Source organism: Tachypleus tridentatus, chromosome 11 (assembly GCF_004210375.1).
Source record: "Tachypleus tridentatus isolate NWPU-2018 chromosome 11, ASM421037v1, whole genome shotgun sequence".
Lineage (NCBI taxonomy): Eukaryota > Metazoa > Arthropoda > Merostomata > Xiphosura > Limulidae > Tachypleus > Tachypleus tridentatus.
In genome coordinates, this window is record NC_134835.1 from 1246917 (window position 1) to 1269080 (window position 22164).

At 32.4% G+C, this 22164-nt stretch overlaps 1 protein-coding gene and 1 long non-coding RNA gene across 2 annotated transcripts in view; both read right to left on the minus strand.

The window, feature by feature from the left end:
* The window catches only part of LOC143231592 (uncharacterized), a 92873-nt gene that overhangs the window by 34142 nt on the left and 36567 nt on the right, over window positions 1–22164 (minus strand). The window lies entirely within an intron of this gene.
* Window positions 4837–22164, minus strand: part of LOC143231598 (uncharacterized) — an 88026-nt gene continuing 70698 nt past the window's right edge. Inside the window, exons 3-4 of the long non-coding RNA XR_013017041.1 lie at window positions 8459–8576; window positions 4837–5192 (exon numbers count right to left, since the gene is read on the minus strand). This is a non-coding gene — a long non-coding RNA (uncharacterized LOC143231598). The remainder of the gene's footprint in view (window positions 5193–8458; window positions 8577–22164) is intronic.

Genomic DNA, 22164 nt, shown 5'->3' on the forward strand with positions numbered 1-22164 from the left:
GCAAACATTTTGGATATTCAATAAAATATTGTTTGTTTCAACAAAATAGATGAGTCTATTAATGCGAATTTTTTCTAGTAGTTCATCTAAGTTGTTTAAAAGGCGAATGGGTCTATAGTTCGACGGATCCTGTAAATTTTTAGAGGACTTGGGAATTACTGTTATAGTTGGTATTATTTTCTTGATTCATTAAAGTTTTAAATTGTTTATAACGGATGATTAGAAATAATGTCTTTCTGAGATGTGCTTATGTAATTCATGTGTTAGTTTTCAATGTTTTATATTTGTAAATTGTTTCCTGGTGGAAACAACAGCATTTTTTATGGCTTCAGTTAGAAATATAGTTAGCTCATTCCAGCATTTAGTGTTGTTAATATGGAAAGGAAAGTCTAAAGAGAGAGATTTTAACAAACTGTTAAATGTCTCTGAGTTTATGTTGGAAAAGTAGTAGATCTAAGGTTTGTGATGAATATTGGTAGTTTTTGTTAAATAACTGAACTGGGAGAAGATTATTATCAATATGTTCATTAACTTTAATGTTTGAGATGTTGTGCGAGATATTCGGGGTCGCTAGGACCAAATCTACAATGTCATTTGAGCGGTGAGTATGCACTTGTGTAGGTTGATCACTATTCAGTTAAATGCAACCATTTCTATTATTTGTTCAATAGAAGAAATTCTGGTATTTTGAATTTAAACGCCTAATGTGGTTACACGACGATGATTTCCAATTTTAAGTTCTTTAATAGATTGGTTTCCGGTGAATGGTTATGTCTTGCATAAAGTATGATTAATGTAAAGGTTGAAAAATTATTGTAGGTGATATCAGATACAATCATGTTGTTAATTGGTTCTAAAGGCAAGCCATTAAATTTAGTTTTGAAATTGTATTTATAAAGTAAAGCAATATCTCTATTATTCAGTGATAACAAGAAAACCCACTTGTCGAGAAAAATGTATTTGTAAAAATGGCTGTTTTGGGTTGAGAAATTTTTTATGTAGAGGAGCGAACAACGTTTAGACCTTCTTCGGTTATCGTCAGGTTCTCAAAGAAAGAAAGAGGTAACTGAACGATAGCTGACCACATGTTTGAAGGCGGTTGTGTAACTGAGTGTAAGAATGTAGAGAGCGTGCTTAGATGTTTGATATGTGTAAAAAGGTGTTCCTTTGTATTGGTTTATTTTTGGCTTGAGGTGTTGTATAAGTAAGGCTTCTGTAATTTTGCGTTTGTTTATGTTTGTTTCTTTATTTATTATTTGGGTGTTTTCTATGGTTGTGTTGTGTTTATTTGATTTGCAGTGTTCGAAAACGTATGAAGGTGACTTTTTATGTTCTTTGAATCTGGTTTCCATTTTTCTACTTGTTTCTCCAATATAGAAGTCGTGGCAGTTATCACATTGTATTTTATAAATAATGTTGGTGTTGTGTTTGTCAGTGTAGTTTTTACATTGTATAGACCTCAGTTTTGTGCTTTGTTTTTGAATAAATTTGGTATTAACTGGAATGTCATATTTTGTTACTAGTTTTTGCTGAATGTTGGTTATTTTTCTCCTGATGTCGGGAATATATGGTATGCAGCAGTACATGGTTTCGTGATATTTTAATTTGTTGGATATATTCACTTTTGTTAGTTGATTTTGCTTTCTGTCTAGGTGTGCGCGTATAATTTTTCCTATGATTTGTGGAGGAAACTTATTGATATTAATGAAATATTGTTTTAATTTGTCTAATTCATCGTTAATTTTATCTGGTGAGCATAGTTTTATGTGTGTGTTTATTTGGTTTCTTAGTATGTCGAGTTTTTGTTTTGTTTTATATGCTGAGTCCCAAGGAATGTATAGTCCAGTATGGGTGATTTTTTTCGGGGGATTTCTGTTTTAAATTGTGTATCGATTCTTGCAATTTTGAGGTTAAGAAATGATATTTGATTGATTTCTTCTTGTTGACATGTGAAGTTAATGTTGGGATATATAAAGGTGATTGAAAAAAGTAAGTGTGTGTTCTGTAGATATGAATCCCGCAATCATGTCGCTAACATATCTGTACCAGTATAGTGGTGGATGTTTATGCTCTGTGTTTCAACCTGTGTCATAAAAGTGTTGGCTAAAACTGGTGATATTTAGGCCATTTGTTTGTACATAGTTGTAGTTGTTGAACATGTCTTCATCGTGGTGAATTTTATGAGGGTTGCTAATTGGTTGCTGGGAATGTCTGTAGTTGGGTTAGGGTCTCGGATATAGAGTTCTAAGGCTATCTTGCAGGCTTCAGTGGTTGGAACTTCTGTAAAGAGGGATATGACATCGAAACTGGCCATTTAAGGCTTTATGATTAAGTTGATTAAGATTAGACTTGAAATTGAAAGTCTTTGAACGAGCTGGTTAATGTTACATATTTGGAGAATGCCCATGCTTTGTACTTACCAAGACTGTAAGTAAACGATTCATATGTGGACATTATTGGACGTAGTGGACAATCTGGTTTATAAGGTTTGGGGATACCGTATATTTGTGGTGTGTTGAGTCGGTCTTGCGTAGGTAAGAATAAAGTGTTTTTGAAATTGTGTTGGCTTGTTTCATTTTTAGTAGTATTTTGTTTAATTACGTTTCGTGTGTATTCGTTAGATTTATTTGTGTGTATTTTTGTTAGATTTTTCGTGTGTATTGGTTTAAATTTTTGTGTGTCTGATAGGATGTTCTTCATTTTTTTGAATGTATTCATTCGTGTTCATTATGACTATAGCGTTTCCTTTATCTTTTTTTATACTTTTTATGTTTTTTGTCTCGTTTTAGGTTTTTAATAGAATTAATGTCTCATTTTGAAAGATTGTTTTTAGCTTTCTGTTTTGTGAAATTATGTTGACGGTTTTGTGAGAAAATTTTTGAAAAAATCGTTTAAGATTCTGTTTTTAGGTGTTTCTGGAAAATATAAATGTTTAACTTGTTCTGGAAAGTTTGGATATTAATAAAATTGTCGAAGTTGTTTCTTTCTGTTGGTTGTTCTTCGTTGTGTTCTTGCTCATGGCTAGGCCTTCTAAACATGTTTTAATTCCTGAGGTTGGGATGTACCTAGGAGCTATCGCGAAGTAGAGTCCTTTGTTAAGTAGTTGTATCTCGTCTGTGTTTCATTGTCGGCTAGATTTGTTAACTATGAGGTTAGTCAACGGTTTGTCGTGTTGTTGTCTTTTCTGTTGTTCGCATCTTAGTTTGTCTAGTTTTTTGTTGTGGCAGATATTTATGTCCCTGTAAATCCGAATGTTGATTTGGTTTATGTTTTTCGTTGTATAAGTCATTTTTTTGTTTTTGTAAGTCATGTAGTTCTTTGTATTTCATCTTCAACGTGGCTTTAAGTAGTTCTTGTCTGTAAATTTTGTATAATGTTTGTGCATTGATTAGAATTTTTTGATAGTGTTCTCGGTATTGGGCTCCTTACCTTAGGAAAGACAATTAGTTGCTGGATGAGGTTCAGAGAATGGTTAATTAATGATTCTGGAATGGACGAATTGTTATATGAGAATAGTTCGAAATCTCTCAAAGCGTTAAGGAGCATCTCGCTGTGGTGTTAAATATTATAAAGGGAATTGTAGTGTTGGTTCATCATGTATTTTTTATTTAACAGTGAGAATAATAGGATTAGGGAACAAAAATATAAATTTTGACAGGGTGGGAGCCATCTTCAACTAACACAATTGTATTTGTCTAACAGGGTGCTTCGTCTTTGGAATAGATTGCCTTTGCGGGTTGTGCAAGCAGTCAGTTTAAGTGAATTTAAAAGGCAACTTGATAAGTATATGAATGTTAAGGGCTGGATTTAAGATATTAAAAATTTGTTTACAAATAGTTTTAGGTTATGTTTGAGGATGGGATAGCTGAGATGAAAGAATAGTTCCAAATCGACCTATGTTGTGTCAAAACTTTATGCTATATGTTACCATTGATTCCAATGATGTGTTGTTTTAATATAACATACTGAACCTCTATTTATTTATTTAATCTGACATGCTTTAAACAGTCTAGCCTTATATTTTCTGTTAACTCTTGTCCAGGATTACTTGACAAATGATGAATTTAATGATAGTCTGAGTTCCGTTTTTGTCTTCTAGTTTTGGTTAGCAACTTTTCTTCTAAATCAAATCATGTTTTACAAATTAAGCTGATGTTATGAAAGCTTTTAGAAAACCAAAACGTCTTTTTGTCATATTTGTTATAATTCTATTATGTAGACATTACGCTCTAATTATTCACAAGTAGAACGAATGTTTCTAAGGACGATTTTAAAATTATTTATGCTAGCATAGAAAACATTGTTATAACGTGTTCTATCGATGGGTGATTTATTTTGAATTATTTTATAAAAATAGCTCCATCGCCAGTCAGTACACGAATAATAGTTGTTACAGAAACCGTCGCTTATAAACTTCAAATCAAATATTGCGGTTTAAGTAACTTTCAACAGACTCTTCAAAGAATAGATGACACAAGTCCTGACTTGTAAACTTTCCTCGCAAAGTTAATCGAGTGGTAAACATATCGAAAACTTATTACTTAACTGACCAGATATAATATTATTAACACTAATATTAATCACTCGTATCATTGGCTAACACACTTATTTTCGTATTCAGATTATACTGTTGTTTTTAATACTACACGAAATTTCTTTCCTTTACATATGCTTTAACTTTCTTGAATTTTTCAGATATTGTAAAGCAATATTTAGCAAACAAGTATCTAAATAAGGAATACTAAATCTGATATGTCTGCGACATAAAACATGTAAAATAAAAGTTCTTATGAGTTAACTTTCAACAATAAGCACGAGAAAATAATCTGTTGGAAGTCCTGTCTACACAAGTTCTATTAATTTTACAATGGTTTTGTATAATATGAAAAATAAAATACTACAAGTGTATCTGAAGTGTTAATTTAACTTACTGCAGTATGGTTTAGTGGGGGTCGTTTTAAAGAAATATTTTTTTCCTTTTTTATCATTCTTGAATTCTCTGAAGGTCTCAGCTTGTGGTTCAACCATTATGCACTTTTGGCCTGCACCTGCACAGTCTGGACATTCACCATCCAAATACTTCTTCCAGTTGTCACAAGCGATACCTACTGGTGTGCATTTTTCATTATCCAGAGCTTCAATGTAATAGCCAATGGATCTTAGGTGGTCACAAGCGAAAAGGCGTCTCACACCTAAATGTTTCACAGGAAAATAATAAATTCCGAGATATTAGGAACAACATTATTTTTGTAAAATGTAAGATGTATTTATATTTCACACTATGAGCATCTTTTTTAAACTTACTATTATGAGAAGTTAAAACAGAAAAATTCCAACACTAATTAAAAACAATATATTGTTAAGCTACTTCTTATAACTATTAATTTCCTTTGTTTAATCTCTCAATATAACAAGTTCAGAAATCACTTTTCTTTTTCCTAGTATTACCGTGAAATGTTTAGAAAGTGGGTTTGCTCTATTCAAGCTACTATCATAAAAGGTTAAGAAAGTAGTTTCATTTCATCGAGTTACTATTACAATATAAGTGACAAATGCTCATTAAAAAAGGTAGAATGGGGATTGTTACAAAGTATAGAAACAAGTTAACGCAAAATACCATGATAATATATTCAACCCTACAACTAATGACTCCAAACAAACATGGCTGTAAATAGTTTCTACATTATTTTTTACGTCTAAACTAATTATCAATAATGATTATCCATATTTTCCTTTCTTAAATTAAAACTTCTAATTGATTTTGTTTCTCACAACTTTCATGTCTTTATGGAGATTAAACTGAATGTTTATTGTTTTTCAAGGTTTACTTCTACACTGTTTTTTATTCTGTTTTTTACTTAACTGCCACACTTTACTTATTCAAAGTAAGTAACAAATGTACAACTAAGAAAAAACATATGTAATACTTTTAAATACAACAAAAATGTTAAGTTATTCTCAAAGGACCTTCTTGAAGTCAAAAATTGTATCTTTACAGGTTTAATGATTGGCTTTCATTAAGGTTATAATATAATATAACAAAAGACAAGCAGGAACAAAGCAATCTTATCAGAGCGGAATAATATTTCTTATAAGATCATATAACAAAAACTGATGCAATATAGACAAAGGCACTAACATGCTCACCTTGTTAGCTCTACATTACACATATATACACATGTGTTACACATAAAGTCACACAAATAATACACGGAAAATAAATAACAACAAAACACTTACTGTAAATCTCTAAGTATCGAAAATATCTGCGACCACTACTCCAAACGTTACAAATAGCGATAGCTATAGGAAACAATTCTGCATGCAGTAGTAATAAATACTGTCAACACACTCACTATTTAAGCTAAGTATAAGAAACAGTAGAAGAAATCACCACCATTGTCTGGATAGAGAAATTTACTTCTGGCAATACGTAACTCCCACTACTTACGTATGTAATTTTACAAGTAGAAAAGCAGTATTTTCGTATAAGAAAAATATTTCTAAAACACCAAATTTGAATAAACTTTGTTTCTTTCAAAGTAATTATTTATTGAGCCAGGGAGGTTTAAGCTCCAAGTTTCTTATAAAGATGCATTTAACGCGCGTCGAGTAAAAAAGCAGCAACATTGTACCTATTATGTATTTATAACCATGCAGCCATCCAGAACAACATTGTACCTATTATGTATTTATAACCATGCAGCCATCCAGAACAACATTGTACCTATTATGTATTTATAACCATGCAGCCATCCAGAACAACATTGTACTTATTATGTATTTATAACCATGCAGCCATCCAGAACAACATTGTACCTATTATGTATTTATAACCATGCAGCCATCCAGAACAACATTGTACTTATTATGTATTTATACTCATGCAGCCATCCAGAACAACATTGTACCTATTATGTATTTATAACCATGCAGCCATCCAGAACAACATTGTACCTATTATGTATTTATAACCATGCAGTCATCCAGAACAACATTGTACCTATTATGTATTTATAACCATGCAGCCATCCAGAACAACATTGTACCTATTATGTATTTATAACCATGCAGCCATCCAGAACAACATTGTACCTATTATGTATTTATAACCATGCAGCCATCCAGAACAACATTGTACCTATTATGTATTTATAACCATGCAGCCATCCAGAACAACATTGTACCTATTATGTATTTATAACCATGCAGCCATCCAGAACAACATTGTACCTATTATGTGTTTATAACCATGCAGCCATCCAGAACAACATTGTACCTATTATGTATTTATAACCATGCAGCCATCCAGAACAACATTGTACCTATTATGTATTTATAACCATGCAGCCATCCAGAACAACATTGTACCTAATATGTATTTATAACCATGCAGCCATCAAGAACAACATTGTACCTATTCTGTATTTATAACCATGTAAATCAGCGTTCAGTGAGAACTAATTAGCTTTTAAATAGGTCATGGACATTTGCTGCATTGCAAATAGTATATTTATGCGCAGTCGAGTTTGCTGTAGGCTTGTAAAACAGTAATATAAATAATAAAATAATATGAACAAAAGGGCAAACTCATTTTGTCCAGCAATTGTAAAATCACTCATTTTGCTTATTCTCAGTGTTTGAGTGGTCTAAGCTATTGAACAAGAAAGACTGTAGTGTTGTATCAAGAACACATCTGTTTTGCAAGTTACTTTTCGTCCGAATGTTCTACTGGAGTTTTGAGTAAATTTCTGTGCTATTTCTATTATGAGCTATTATCGTGGTTAATGGTAAGACGTTAAAAAAGTATACTTTTTTTACAGTTTCTACTATAAGAGGTTAATAAAGTAGTTTTATCTTTTTAGTTACTGCCATAAAATGTTTTAGAGCAAATGTTCTGTATTCCAGGTACTACCCTAAAAGTTAAGAAAGCGGTTTTCTTATTTTCACGTTATGCCATAATATGTTTGGAAAGAGCTTTTCTTTGTTCCAGGTACTAACTAAATCGTTTACATATTATTTTTTTCAGCTCTTCCCACTGTATGTTAACAAAGCATTTTGTTGCTTCACCTACAAAAAACATTCTTTCGTAAGTAATTTTTCTAAAGTCAATATATGTCATAGACAATTTTATTTAGATAGTTTTCATAATTATTGTTTCCCTTCAAAGTGGGGCTAGCTGTTATACGTACGCAGGCGACAAAGATAATGATACTTTAATCATACCTCACGATCATCAGAACAGTAAGTATAACTCGAAATTATTCAATGTTTTTATATGTCTTACCTTTAAGTGAGTTCAAACCCAAATATTGGAATGTTGTGGGTTCAACATTTGTCTTATTAAACTCCCTCCATAAAGAGTGCTTAATGGATAGATGAAATTCTGCTTTGTTTAAATACCTCTGTAACAAGTGTGCTTATTGGTTATGTTAAATATTGTAGGTCTAACCTGTACCTTGTTCCACTCCCTCTGTAAAAAAGGGTGCTTATTGGTTGTATTAAACATCCTGGCTGATGATCTCCACCATTGGGGTAAAAGTCAATATACCCAATAGCTTCTCTAGTGCCTAGATCTAGGATTAGACAAAGATGTTTCAAAATATGAATCTTCATAAATTAAAAGTTAACATGATCATCAGCTATTACAACATCAAAATATTGAATTAAATGAAAATATAATGAAGCTTAGTATTTGTTTGTCTTTTGAATTTTACGATTAGCTCACTGTGCTAACCGTCCCTAATTCAGCAGGAAAAGCAGCTAGTCATCATTACCCACAGCCAACTGTTCGTCAACTCTTTTACCAACGAATAGTTGGATTGATTGTAACATTATAGCATCCCCACGGCTGAAAGAAGAAGCATGTTTGGTGTAAGGGAGCTTCGAACCCGCGACCCTCGGATTACGAGTTGAGTGCGTTAACCACCTGGCCATGCCGGGCCATTATCCAAAATAACAGTTGTAGAAAGTCAGAGTCAATATATTTTTACTTCAGTGTTTTCTCTTTGCAGTGATGCTTCAAAGCCAATATTTGTGGATGAGTTGATTTTAATCTCATTTCTATACCTGGTGATGTAAATCCAAATGTTCCCACTACATTCGAAACTTTTGATATGTTTCGCCTCTGAAAATAACATTTTTTGATGATTGTGGCTATCGTCATTGCCATCAGGTATTTAATATAATGGTGGTCACCACTGTCACTGGAGAGGTACTCGAAGGCTGACCTTTCAATTTATTTTTTGTAGATTTCCACTCGATATAGTTTTAGTAACATGATGATTTTACCTCGTTATGTGGCATTTAAAGACCTTTCCCTCTGCTCTGTCTTCCTTTGGTCTTAGTTTTAACACAAGGTGAACTGTTTCTGCAGTATACTTTAGCTGTTCTGAAAATGTCTGGGCTTTTTTTATTTGTCTGTGGCTTCAGTCTGTGCCAATATACCTGACGTAGCTTGATCCATTGGTTCTTTCAGGGAAGAATCAAGGTCAACCCTTGGGGTCATTACTGAAATAGAATACTCCAGAACATCTTAAAAATACTAAAAAAGAAAACTCAATAAAATCATTGTCCATCTTAAAGACAAAATAAATTGTAATGCAACCTAGAAAATAACAATTCAGAAGTGAATAATAGAAGACAGAGATTGTCAGAAGAATTTACACATTTATTTGTTAAATTGAAAACGTATAATTGAAAATTCAGAAGAAACAATCTCCAATTAAACACACAAAATATCAAAACTAAAGATGAAAATTGTGAAAGCACAGTTACAAAATTTTCCTTCCCTGAAAATCCTGTTGAAGCATAGTGTCAAAACTATTGCTTTGTTCAAGTGACATATACGAATAGTTGCGTGTATCATGCCAATAACAAATATTTCCCTATTACCTGTAGGCAGCTTAGTTCATACAGGCATCCGTGGTTATCGCAGTTTACAAAACAAAACAAAAACTCGACATACTAAGAAACCAAATAAACACAGCCATAAAACTATGCTCACCAGATAAAATTAACGATGAATTAGACAAAATAAAACAACATTTTATCAACATCAATAAGTTTCCTCCACAAACCGTAAAAAACATAAACTCAAACACCTAGACAGAAAGCAAAATCAACCAAGTAAAGTAAATATATCTCACGAATCAAAAAATCACGAAACCATATACTGCTGCATACCATATACTCCCGACATAAGCAGAAAAATAACCAACACTGTTGATGTCGGGAATATATGCTATGCAGCAATATATGGTTTCGTGATTTTTTGATTCGTGAGATATATTTACTTTACTTGGTTGATTTTGCTTTCTATCTAGGTGTTTGAGTTTAATGTTTTTTACGGTTTGTGGAGGAAACTTATTGATGTTGATAAAATGTTGTTTTATTTTGTCTAATTCATCGTTAATTTTATCTAATGAGCATAGTTTTTATGGCTGTGTTTATTTGGTTTCTTAGTATGTCGAGTTTTTGTTTTGTTTCATGTGCTGAGTCCCAAGGAATGTATACTCCAGTATGGGTGATTTTTCGGTGGATTTCTGTTTTAAATTGTGTGTCGGTTCTTGTAATTTTGAGGTTAAGAAACAATATTTGATTGCTTTCTTCTTGTTAACATCTAAAGTTAATGTTGGGATGTATAGCGTTAATGTGATTGAACAAATTAAGCGTGTGTTCTGTAGATCTGAATCCCGCAACCGTGTCATCTACATATCTGTACCAGTATAGTGGTGGATGTAATGCTGTGTTAATTGCTTGTGTTTCAGCTTGTTTCATAATAATATTGGCTAGAACTGGTGATACTGGGTTGCCCATGCTTAAGCCATTTGTTTGTATATAGTTGTGGTTGTTGAACATGAAGTTTGTCTTCATCGTGGTGAATTCTATGAGGGTTGCTAATTGGTTGCTGGGAATGTCTATAGATGGGTTAGGGTCTCGGATATAGAGATTTTGCAGGTTTCAGTGGTTGGAACTTCTGTAAAGAGGGATATAACATCAAAACTGGCCATTGAGGCTTTATGATTAAGTTGATTTAGATTAGACTTGAAATTAAAAAAATCTTTGATGAATGAGCTGGCTGATGTTACATATTTGGAGAATGCCCATGCTATGTATTTACCGAGATTGTAATTAAACGATTCATATGTGGACATAATTGGTCGTAATGGACAATCTGGTTTATGAGGTTTGGGGATGCCGTATATTTGTGGTGTGCGTGAGTCGGTTTTACGTAGGTAGGAATAATGTGTTTGTGAAATTGTGTTGGCTTTTTTCATTTTTAGTAGTACTTTGTTTAGCTGCGTTTCGTGTGACTTTGTTAGATTTGTGTGTATTGGTTTAAATTTGTTCGTGTCTGATAAGATGTTCTTCATTTTTTGAATGTATTCATTCGTGTTCATTATGACTATTGCATTACCTTTATCTGCTTTCAGAATTTTTATGTTTTATGTCTTGTTTTAGATTTTTAATTGAATTAATGTATCTTTTTGTAAGATTGTTTTTAGCTTTCTGTTTCGTGAAAGTATGTTGATGGTTTTGTGAGAAATTCTTTGAAAAACATCGTTTAAGATGTTGTTTTTAGGTGTTTCTGGAAAATTAAATTTTAAATTTTTCCTGAAAAGTTTGGCTGTTGGATGTCAATAAAATTGTCTTAAGTTGTCTTCTTTCTGTTGGTTGTTTTCTTGTTTTTGTTTTCTGTAGAAAGTATCACAAGTCACCTGGCTAGATCTTCTAAACATGTTTTGATTTCTAAGGTTGAAATGTTCCTAGCTGCTATTGCGAAGTTGAGTCCTTTGTTAAGTAGATATATCCCGTCTGTGATTAATTGTCGGTCGAATCTGTTAATTATGAGGTTAATCAACGATTTGTTGTGATGGTGTCTTTTCTGTTGTTTGCATCTTAGTTTTTTCTAGTTTCCTGTTGTGGCAGATCTTTTTGTCTCTGTCATTCTTGGTGTTGATTTGGTTTATGTTTCGTTGTATAAGTCTGTAAATCTCTGGTTTAATCCAACATACCACTTGATGGTCTAGGTTCATTTTTTGTTTTTGTAAGTCATGTAGTTCTTTGCATTTCGTGTTCAACATGGCTTTTAGTAGTTTTTCTGTAAATTTTGGATAATGTTTGTGTATTTATTAAAATTTGTTGATAGTTTTACCTTTACAAAATTAGGGGTTAGTTGTTTCTTTCTACATTGTTGAATGAAGTAAGTGCCATTTCTTCTATTGATAATTCTTTGGTTTAAATTTCTTAGTTTCTTAACGATCGTATGAGCGTGTACTGTTAATAGTGGTGTGAGGTATGCCAATTCAGACATAATGGTACAAATACACTAAGAAAACACAAGGACTTACACTTCTCGTACAATCGCTGTGATGAAATAATAATCAGTGATGTCGGTAATGCTGATATCTTTAGTTTTGATTATACTTTTAATACTGATTATATCTTTAATGCTGGTTGTATGTTTAATACTAATTATATCTTTAATGCTAGTTATATTTTTAATTTTGGTTATTGTGGCTTTGCTATAAGAAAAACACACACACACAATTTTGGTTATATCTCTAGTGCTTATTATATCTTTAAGGCTGGTTATATCTTTCTCACTACTAGGAACACTTTGTTATTGTATTGTAATGTTTGATTAAGTAACACCTAAATATCACATTTATATTACAGCCAAGGATGCTTTTTCATTTTTAGATACCTTGAAACATCCTTAAAGGATGCGTTTGTCGCGAATAAATATTTTCTGTATTGCACTTTAATTCAGAAAATGTTGATTTTGTGTTGTCGTGATTACTTGTACAAACTGTTTACAAAAATTGTGATCTTCTAGTTTACAGTTTTCTCTCCCACAAACATCATTTGTTTTTGTTTTCTTTTCATCTCAATCAAAATAACATTACACGTCTAAAAATAAAATGTTGAATAATTTTTCACAAAACGTTTTCTAGAAATCGAAATTAAGTGACGTAAACAGCTCATAGCATAAACAGATGTTCCGTGATGACGAGAAAACCCACGTGTAGAGAATATTATATTTGTAAAAAACAGCTGACGATGACCGAAGAAGATCGAAACGTTGTTCACTCCTCTACGTAGTCCTTTCTCTACCCATATTAGCCGTTTTTTACATATATAAACAGATGTTCTTTCTGTATAAGTTTACCTGACTTCTTACGTAAAGAGGTTATATTGAATCTAACATTAACTAGCTGTCCCTTAACGAAAGAAAAAGCATGCCGGGAAATTAATTGAATAATGTGATATTACGTCTAACTGTTTTACTGCAGAGAGAACAAGTAATGTTTTGTTTTCTTTTTAATTTCGGGCAAAGCTACACGAAGGCTGTCTGTGCTAGCCGTCCCTAATTTAGTAGTGTAAGACTAGAGGGAAGGCAGTTAGTCGTAACCACCCACCACTAACCCTTGGGCTACTCTTTTACCAACAAATAGTGGGATTAACCGTACCACTCTATAACGCCTCCATGGCTTAAAGGCCGAGAATGTTTGGTTGTGGCGGAGATTTGAACCCTCAACCCTCAGATAACGAGTCGAGTGTCTTGACCACCTAACCATGCCGGGCCTAAACAAGTGAGGAAATACATGAATGAAGTTCGATAATCTCACGATTTCCAGTTTTAAGGCTAACTTAATCTAAGGAATTATGTGTACAGTCCTTGTGCTTATCAACAAACTATATTCATATCCTCGTTCAAACACAAAGAGTATTACTTGTTTTTCAATAAGCTATAACTTTGTATAAATATTGCGCATACTCTGTTTTAAAAACTCACCTTTTAATAAAAACGAGTTATTGTAGAGAATTCCAAAACTGAATCTGTTTGCAGTCTCAAAAATACAATAAATTATTAAATACGTTACTGTACAAAACAAATGAAAAACCCGATGAGACTAAAAACAGTCTCATACATTTAACATTTGTTGACGCGTTTTCTGCAAAGTTTCATTTTTATAACTGTGTACAGTAAATCGTTGTTTATTGAGAAGTGAGTTTTTAGTATCGAACATTTACACAAGCACCACTTAATGTCAAAACTATATATTCTTCTTATGTTCTTCAATAAGCTGTTTCTTCCTTCAAACGTTACTCATACGATACTTGTTTTTCAAAAAGCTATATTTTCTTCGAAACGTAGACACCAGAGGGCTATGACCTTATATTTAACTATTACAATTTTTATCCTTCTGCAGATTTTTGTCTATAGCTTGTTTTTTCCAATCTTCTGATTTTATATATATAGGCTAGATTATTAATATCTTAATATTTCGACAAAATGAGCCTTTAAGAAAAAAATTCACTCTTTCAATCGCTTTAAGCTACAGCCCAAAGCAGTGTACGTAAGTTTTGAACTCAACCCACTGACTGCAACTGCTCTAAATGCAAGGTGTATTTTTGCAAACTGTACACCATATATAACACACTCGCATTCAACTGCTAGATACAGAGTATAATCAAAATCAGGGGCTAGATTCCCTTCAGTTGCCTCAGCAGATAGCCCGATGTGACTTTGCTATAAGAAAACACACTTACACAGCGAATTAGCAGACAATGGGTTATAGACCACCGGCTGTCTAAACGTTTGTCACGAAATGGGTAATTGGTAAGAGAAGTCATCATGTGACTAAACAACCATACCACTCTTAAGACTGAGATAACAATGAAAAAAGATGAAAAGTAGATTATTTCTAGTTTCTAATGACATGTACGAACTAAAGTGATGAAATTTTATAATTATTGAAATGAATATATTAAAGATTTGTTCATACATTAGAAATTTGATCATATTATATCATTTAATCTTATCAGTTCACCAAAGCATCAAATATATTTTCACAAATGAACATAATTTATAATCGAAAAAGAGCTGACAATTATATTAATAGAAACTTTTAATTGAAAGTCAAGTTGTTATTCTTTCATGATTTGTAAAATCCAAAATTTTTGTCAAATTGTAGACTTGACAATCCAATCATAGTAGCATATTTATTAACAACATTTTGAGATACATTTAGCTGTAGTCCTAAATATGAACAATACAATTACTGGCTGCAATCCTGTATGTGTAGAACACGACTGTTAGTTTTAGCCCTAGATATATAGAATTTCACTGCTAGTGTAGCCTGTGGTATATACCATGTGCACGCTTGCTGTTGTGTTGGTTATACAGAATAGGACTAATAAATGTAATCCTGAATATCTAGAACATGAGTGCAAGCTAAATTCCATGATGTATAGAATACCCCTCACAGTTAAAGTCCTTGTTACGTTGTATAAGACTGTTTCCTATAATTCCCAATATGCAGAATACGACTTCTAGCTCTGGCTCTAGATATGGATGACATTAATTCTACATGTACATAATGACTGCTGGCTGTAATCCTGGACATACCGAATACGATCGTTAGCATCAGTCCTAGGTTTGTACAATACGACTGTGACATGTAGCCCTGGAGAAGAAGAGTATGACTCTTACTACTAGTTTTGGATATTTTAAATGCTACCACTACATGTGTGGAACACAACTGCTACATCTGTTCTTGTGTACATTGGATATCACTCCTAGTTGAAATCCTAAATGTGTAGAATACGACTGCTAATTGCATCCCTGGACACGCAGAATACGAATGCAAGCTGTAGTCTATGATATGTACAGTATAAGTGCTCACTGTCGTCCTGGATTCACAGAATATGACAGCTAGCTGTCGTCCTGGATGTGCAAAACGTGTGCTAGCTGTAGCCTTATATATAGATACATAGAAAGTTACTGCTACTTCTATTTTTGGACATGTAGAACAAGAATGCAGTGCTTGATATATAGAATACGACTGATAGTTGTAATCCTGGATATATGGAACACGACTGCTAACCATAGCCCTGTGTATGTAGAATACGAATACTATATGTATTCTTCAATATGTGGAATAACATTTTATTTGTACTTGTGGATATGTTGTATGGAATTGTTACCACTACTCCTGGATACGATAAATTAGACTGCTACACCTAGCCCTCGAAATGTAAAATATGGTTGCTAATTGTAGCTCTGGGAATCAAGAATATATATGCTAGTTGTCATACTCTATATGTAGAATAAGGTTGCTAGCTAACCTTAGATATATGTAATATGAATACTTGCTCTTGTCCTGGATATACAGAATATAACCGCAAGCTGAGGTCTGAACATGTAGACTTGCTACTAGTCCTAAATGTGTAGAATACAACTGCTATCTGTAGTCTTGGATATTTATGATATGAATGCTATTTGTAGTCAATGGTATGTATAAAATTAAACTAACCTCGATATGTTTAAGCGACTTTTATGTGTTAGTCTTAAATAAGTAGGATATGAATTTTACCAATCCTTAATATGTAGAATACGCCTGTCATCTGTAATCCTAAAAGACGACTGTTAGTTATATCCCTGAATATATAGAATATGTATAATAGCTACAGTCCTAGATGTGTATGATAAAAGTGCTAACCTAGTCCTCGATATATAGAATACAATTGCAACCTGTAACAAAATGTAAAGTATTACTATACCACTAGTATAGCATATGTAGAATACGACTTCTAAGTGTAGTTCTAGACATTTAGAATGTGACTGTCTCTAAGGGATTCCTACAATATTATTGCTCATTATATGTATTACATGAGTGCTCGCTGTAGCCCAAGATGTATAGAATATCTAAAATACAAATACAAACTGTAGTTCTTCGTTTGTATAATATGATTGGTGGATATAAACTAAATGCACGATGCAACTGTTGACTGTAGTTTTAAATGTGTAAAATATGTTTACTATCCAGTTTCTCGGAATTGTACAAAGCGACAGTTACCACTAGTTTTGTGCGTGTATAATAAGAACAGTACCAACTGTAATCCATATAAAATATATGGCTGTTACATATGGGCTCGGACATTCAATATACTACTGGAACTGTTAGTTTTCGACATGTAACCTGCATCTATAAGAAATCATCCTCGATATGTAGAGTATGATTGTTACATGTAACATTAGATATGTAGTATACAACTCCTAGATCTAGTCTTGTACATGTAGGATATGAATTGTACCAGTCCTGATATAAGTAGAGTACGACTGCATCATAATATTCTTGATATGAAGGATATGACTAATTGTAGCCCTTTATATATCATACTATAATGAAACTCTTTCTTTTATGATATTAGAAAAAACTGTTTTAATACGCGATGTACAAACCCCAACTTCACGACATTTTTATCCTGTGTGCATGTAAATGTATAATAGGGCACACGATTATCCCGTTTCACCTCCATTTCCCGTGACGGAAATTTTTTAATTTTCTCCATTCTCAGCGCTCAGATATGACGTCATTAATATATCACACGCAGATCTAATGCACTGGCGGCGCCTGTCCTGTGAAAGTGGGTTTTCTCGGGGCACTCCCGTTTCCCCCCACAGCAAAAACTTAGGCATTGGATTTTTAGATCCCAGCCCAGGCAACTTTATTGCCAGACCCTGATTCGGGTCGTTTGAGTTCATTTTCATATTTACTTTGACTTCTGCCTTTGGGGACAGGACCTGGCCGTTGTCCCCGCTGCTGCCTTTGCCTCGGTCTAGGATAACATTAAGAGTGACCTCCTTCACCCAAAAAAGGGTAAAAAAATATTTAATAAATAAAAAAAACAAAATCTAATGACCTTTCACGAAAGGGGACAAAGAGGAACCACAACGTTCCTGAACACCCCAGTTGGAGAGAGAATTCTTACGATTTCTAACTCTCTCAAGTCTAAACTAAACCCCTGCCACGTTAGTTTGCGTTTACTTTTAATGCACTGGCGCCATCTATATAAATATAATAGTAATATCTGTTGTATGTCCATGTAAATACCTCACAGGGTGTGGATGGATCTCCACCAAAGTTGGAATGAAGGTTCACTTGATCCACAGGGAAATACACACAAATTTTCAATTTTGCATTTTACTGTTTTTCTTAATATTTTTGCAGGGTCTTTTACCACTACTTGGCCCTTGTTGATGGATCTTCACCAAATTTAGCATAAAGATTTGCTGAGTCCATGAGGTGAAAAAAGCGTATTTACGGTTTATCATTTTGTGTTTTGCTGCTTTTATGGGCATTTTGGTTTGTTTTGTATTTTAATTTTATATAAGGGAAACAACTTCTCATATCCTAATATAATCTTTCATTTATCATTAATTTACATAACTACTGTCCAGGGTACGGGTACTCCAGCTAGTATACAGAATATGACTTATAGCTGAAGTTTTCTACATGAAAATTAAGATTGCTAGCTGTAGTCATGGACGTGTTGAATATAACTGTTTATATTGGTCTTGGATATTTAGAATATGACTACTAGCTTTTGTCCTGGAAGTAGAGAATAGGACTGATAGCAGTTTAGATATGTTGAATATATATATATATAAACAGCTTAACAGTCCAAACTGTAAACAAAGGCATTGGACAAAGTAATTTTTAAGAGATGTGATGCTGTAAATAAAGATACTGAGTAAAATTTTTAACAGTTTAAAGCTTACACGTCTCTATAATTAGGGTTCAAATACAAAACAATTTATTTTACACCAACAACACTTACCGAAACACAGTTAATAAACAAGTGCCTCACCAAGACTTCACACCAATATTGAAACACAAAGGGTATTTGTTCTCAGAATATGTCATGAGATAACAACTCTTCTGCTTCATTAATAATAGTATCTGTAGGCTAGGGAAGCTGGTGTCAGTTTCATCATAAAGATATATATTTATTACAATACAAGTAACTATTTAGAAGGTGAGTTAGCGTTTTAAAGTGGCTGAAAATTCGTATATAAACTAAACGATAAAAGGAAATAATAAGTGAACTATAAACACTACCATATTATAAGAATGTGATACAAATACTACCTTTCTGAATAAGACACTTGTACAAACAATACGAAAACAATAATAGTCTTGTCACACACACACACATACACTACTTACACAACAAATTTAAAACAATAATAGTCTTGTCACACACACACACATACACTACTTACACAAGAAATTTAAAACAATAATAGTCTTGTCACACACACACATACACTACTTACACAACAAATTTAAAACAATAATAGTCTTGTCACACACATACAACACTTACACAACAAATTTAAAACAATAATAGTCTTGTCACACACACATACACTAGTTACACAACAAATATAAAACAATAATAGTCTTGTCACACACACACATACACTACTTACACAACAAATTTAAAACAATAATAGTCTTGTCACACACACATACACTAGTTACACAACAAATTTAAAACAATAATAGTCTTGTCACACACACACATACACTACTTACACAACAAATTTAAAACAATAATGGTCTTGTCACACACACATACACTAGTTACACAACAAATTTAAAACAATAATGGTCTTTTCACACACACATACACTACTTACACAACAAATTTAAAACAATAATAGTCTTGTCACACACACACATACACTACTTACACAAGAAATTTAAAACAATAATAGTCTTGTCACACACACATACACTACTTACACAACAAATTTAAAACAATAATAGTCTTGTCACACACATACAACACTTACACAACAAATTTAAAACAATAATAGTCTTGTCACACACACATACACTAGTTACACAACAAATATAAAACAATAATAGTCTTGTCACACACACACATACACTACTTACACAACAAATTTAAAACAATAATGGTCTTGTCACACACACATACACTGGTTACACAACAAATTTAAAACAATAATGGTCTTGTCACACACACACATACACTACTTACACAACAAATTTAAAACAATAATAGTCTTGTCACACACACATACACTAGTTACACAACAAATTTAAAACAATAATAGTCTTGTCACACACACACATACACTACTTACACAACAAATTTAAAACAATAATAGTCTTGTCACACACACACATACACTACTTACACAACAAATTTAAAACAATAATAGTCTTGTCACACACACACATACACTACTTACACAAGAAATTTAAAACAATAATAGTCTTGTCACACACACACACATACACTACTTACACAAGAAATTTAAAACAATAATAGTCTTGTCACACACATACAACACTTATACAACAAATTTAAAACAATAATAGTCTTGTCACACGCACATACACTAGTTACACAACAAATTTAAAACAATAATAGTCTTGTCACACACACACATACACTACTTACACAACAAATTTAAAACAATAATAGTCTTGTCACACACACATACACTAGTTACACAACAAATTTAAAACAATAATAGTCTTGTCACACACACACATACACTACTTATACAACAAATTTAAAACAATAATAGTCTTGTCACACACACACATACACTACTTACACAACAAATTTAAAACAATAATAGTCTTGTCACACACACATACACTAGTTACACAACAAATTTAAAACAATAATAGTCTTGTCACACACACACATACACACTACTTGCACAACAAATTTAAAACAATAATAGTCTTGTCACACACACACATACACTACTTACACAACAAATTTAAAACAAATAATAGTCTTGTCACACACACACATACACTACTTACACAACAAATTTAAAACAATAATAGTCTTGTCACACACACATACACTAGTTACACAACAAATTTAAAACAATAATAGTCTTGTCACACACACACACATACACTATTTACACAACAAATTTAAAACAATAATAGTCTTGTCACACACATACACTACTTACACAACAAATTTAAAACAATAATAGTCTTGTCACACACACATACACTAGTTACACAACAAATTTAAAACAATAATAGTCTTGTCACACACACACATACACTACTTACACAACAAATTTAAAACAATAATAGTCTTGTCACACACACATACACTAGTTACACAACAAATTTAAAACAATAATAGTCTTGTCACACACACATACACTACTTACACAACAAATTTAAAACAATAATAGTCTTGTCACACACACACATACACTACTTACACAACAAATTTAAAACAATAATAGTCTTGTCACACACACATACACTAGTTACACAACAAATTTAAAACAATAATAGTCTTGTCACACACACACATACACTACTTACACAACAAATTTAAAACAATAATAGTCTTGTCACACACACATACACTAGTTACACAACAAATTTAAAACAATAATAGTCTTGTCACACACACACATACACACTACTTGCACAACAAATTTAAAACAATAATAGTCTTGTCACACACACACATACACTACTTACACAACAAATTTAAAACAAATAATAGTCTTGTCACACACACACATACACTACTTACACAACAAATTTAAAACAATAATAGTCTTGTCACACACACATACACTAGTTACACAACAAATTTAAAACAATAATAGTCTTGTCACACACACACACACATACACTATTTACACAACAAATTTAAAACAATAATAGTCTTGTCACACACATACACTACTTACACAACAAATTTAAAACAATAATAGTCTTGTCACACACGTACACTACTTACACAACAAATTTAAAACAATAATAGTCTTGTCACACACACATACACTACTTACACAACAAGACTAAAACAGTAATAGTTTTGTCGCACACACATATACCACGTACGTAAACAATACTTAAACAAATCTGCATTTACAACACTTCCTTCAAAGTATATTTAGCTGAGTATTCTTGGAAGTAATACATTGTTTTGTTGAACATTACCTAATATACTAATTTGTTTAAGCATATTATAATATGTTAATAAGTGTAAAATCGGTCACTAACCTACTACTCCACAATCAGTTACAATAAAACTTTTAAAATTTACTCCAGTGTGCCTTGTAAGAAAGTAAAACTAAACATTCGTTAAAAGACCAATTCATAGAAGTATTTGGTTAAACTTACGTCGTATAAACAAGGTATGTAAATTAGGAAATATCGTATATAAACTCTGGACCAATAATTTTAGTTTTTACAATGATATTCACCAAACACTGAATTTCCAGTGGCTAGACACAGTGTTGCTAAAAGAAGAGTGATTAGAGTAAAACGGTTATCA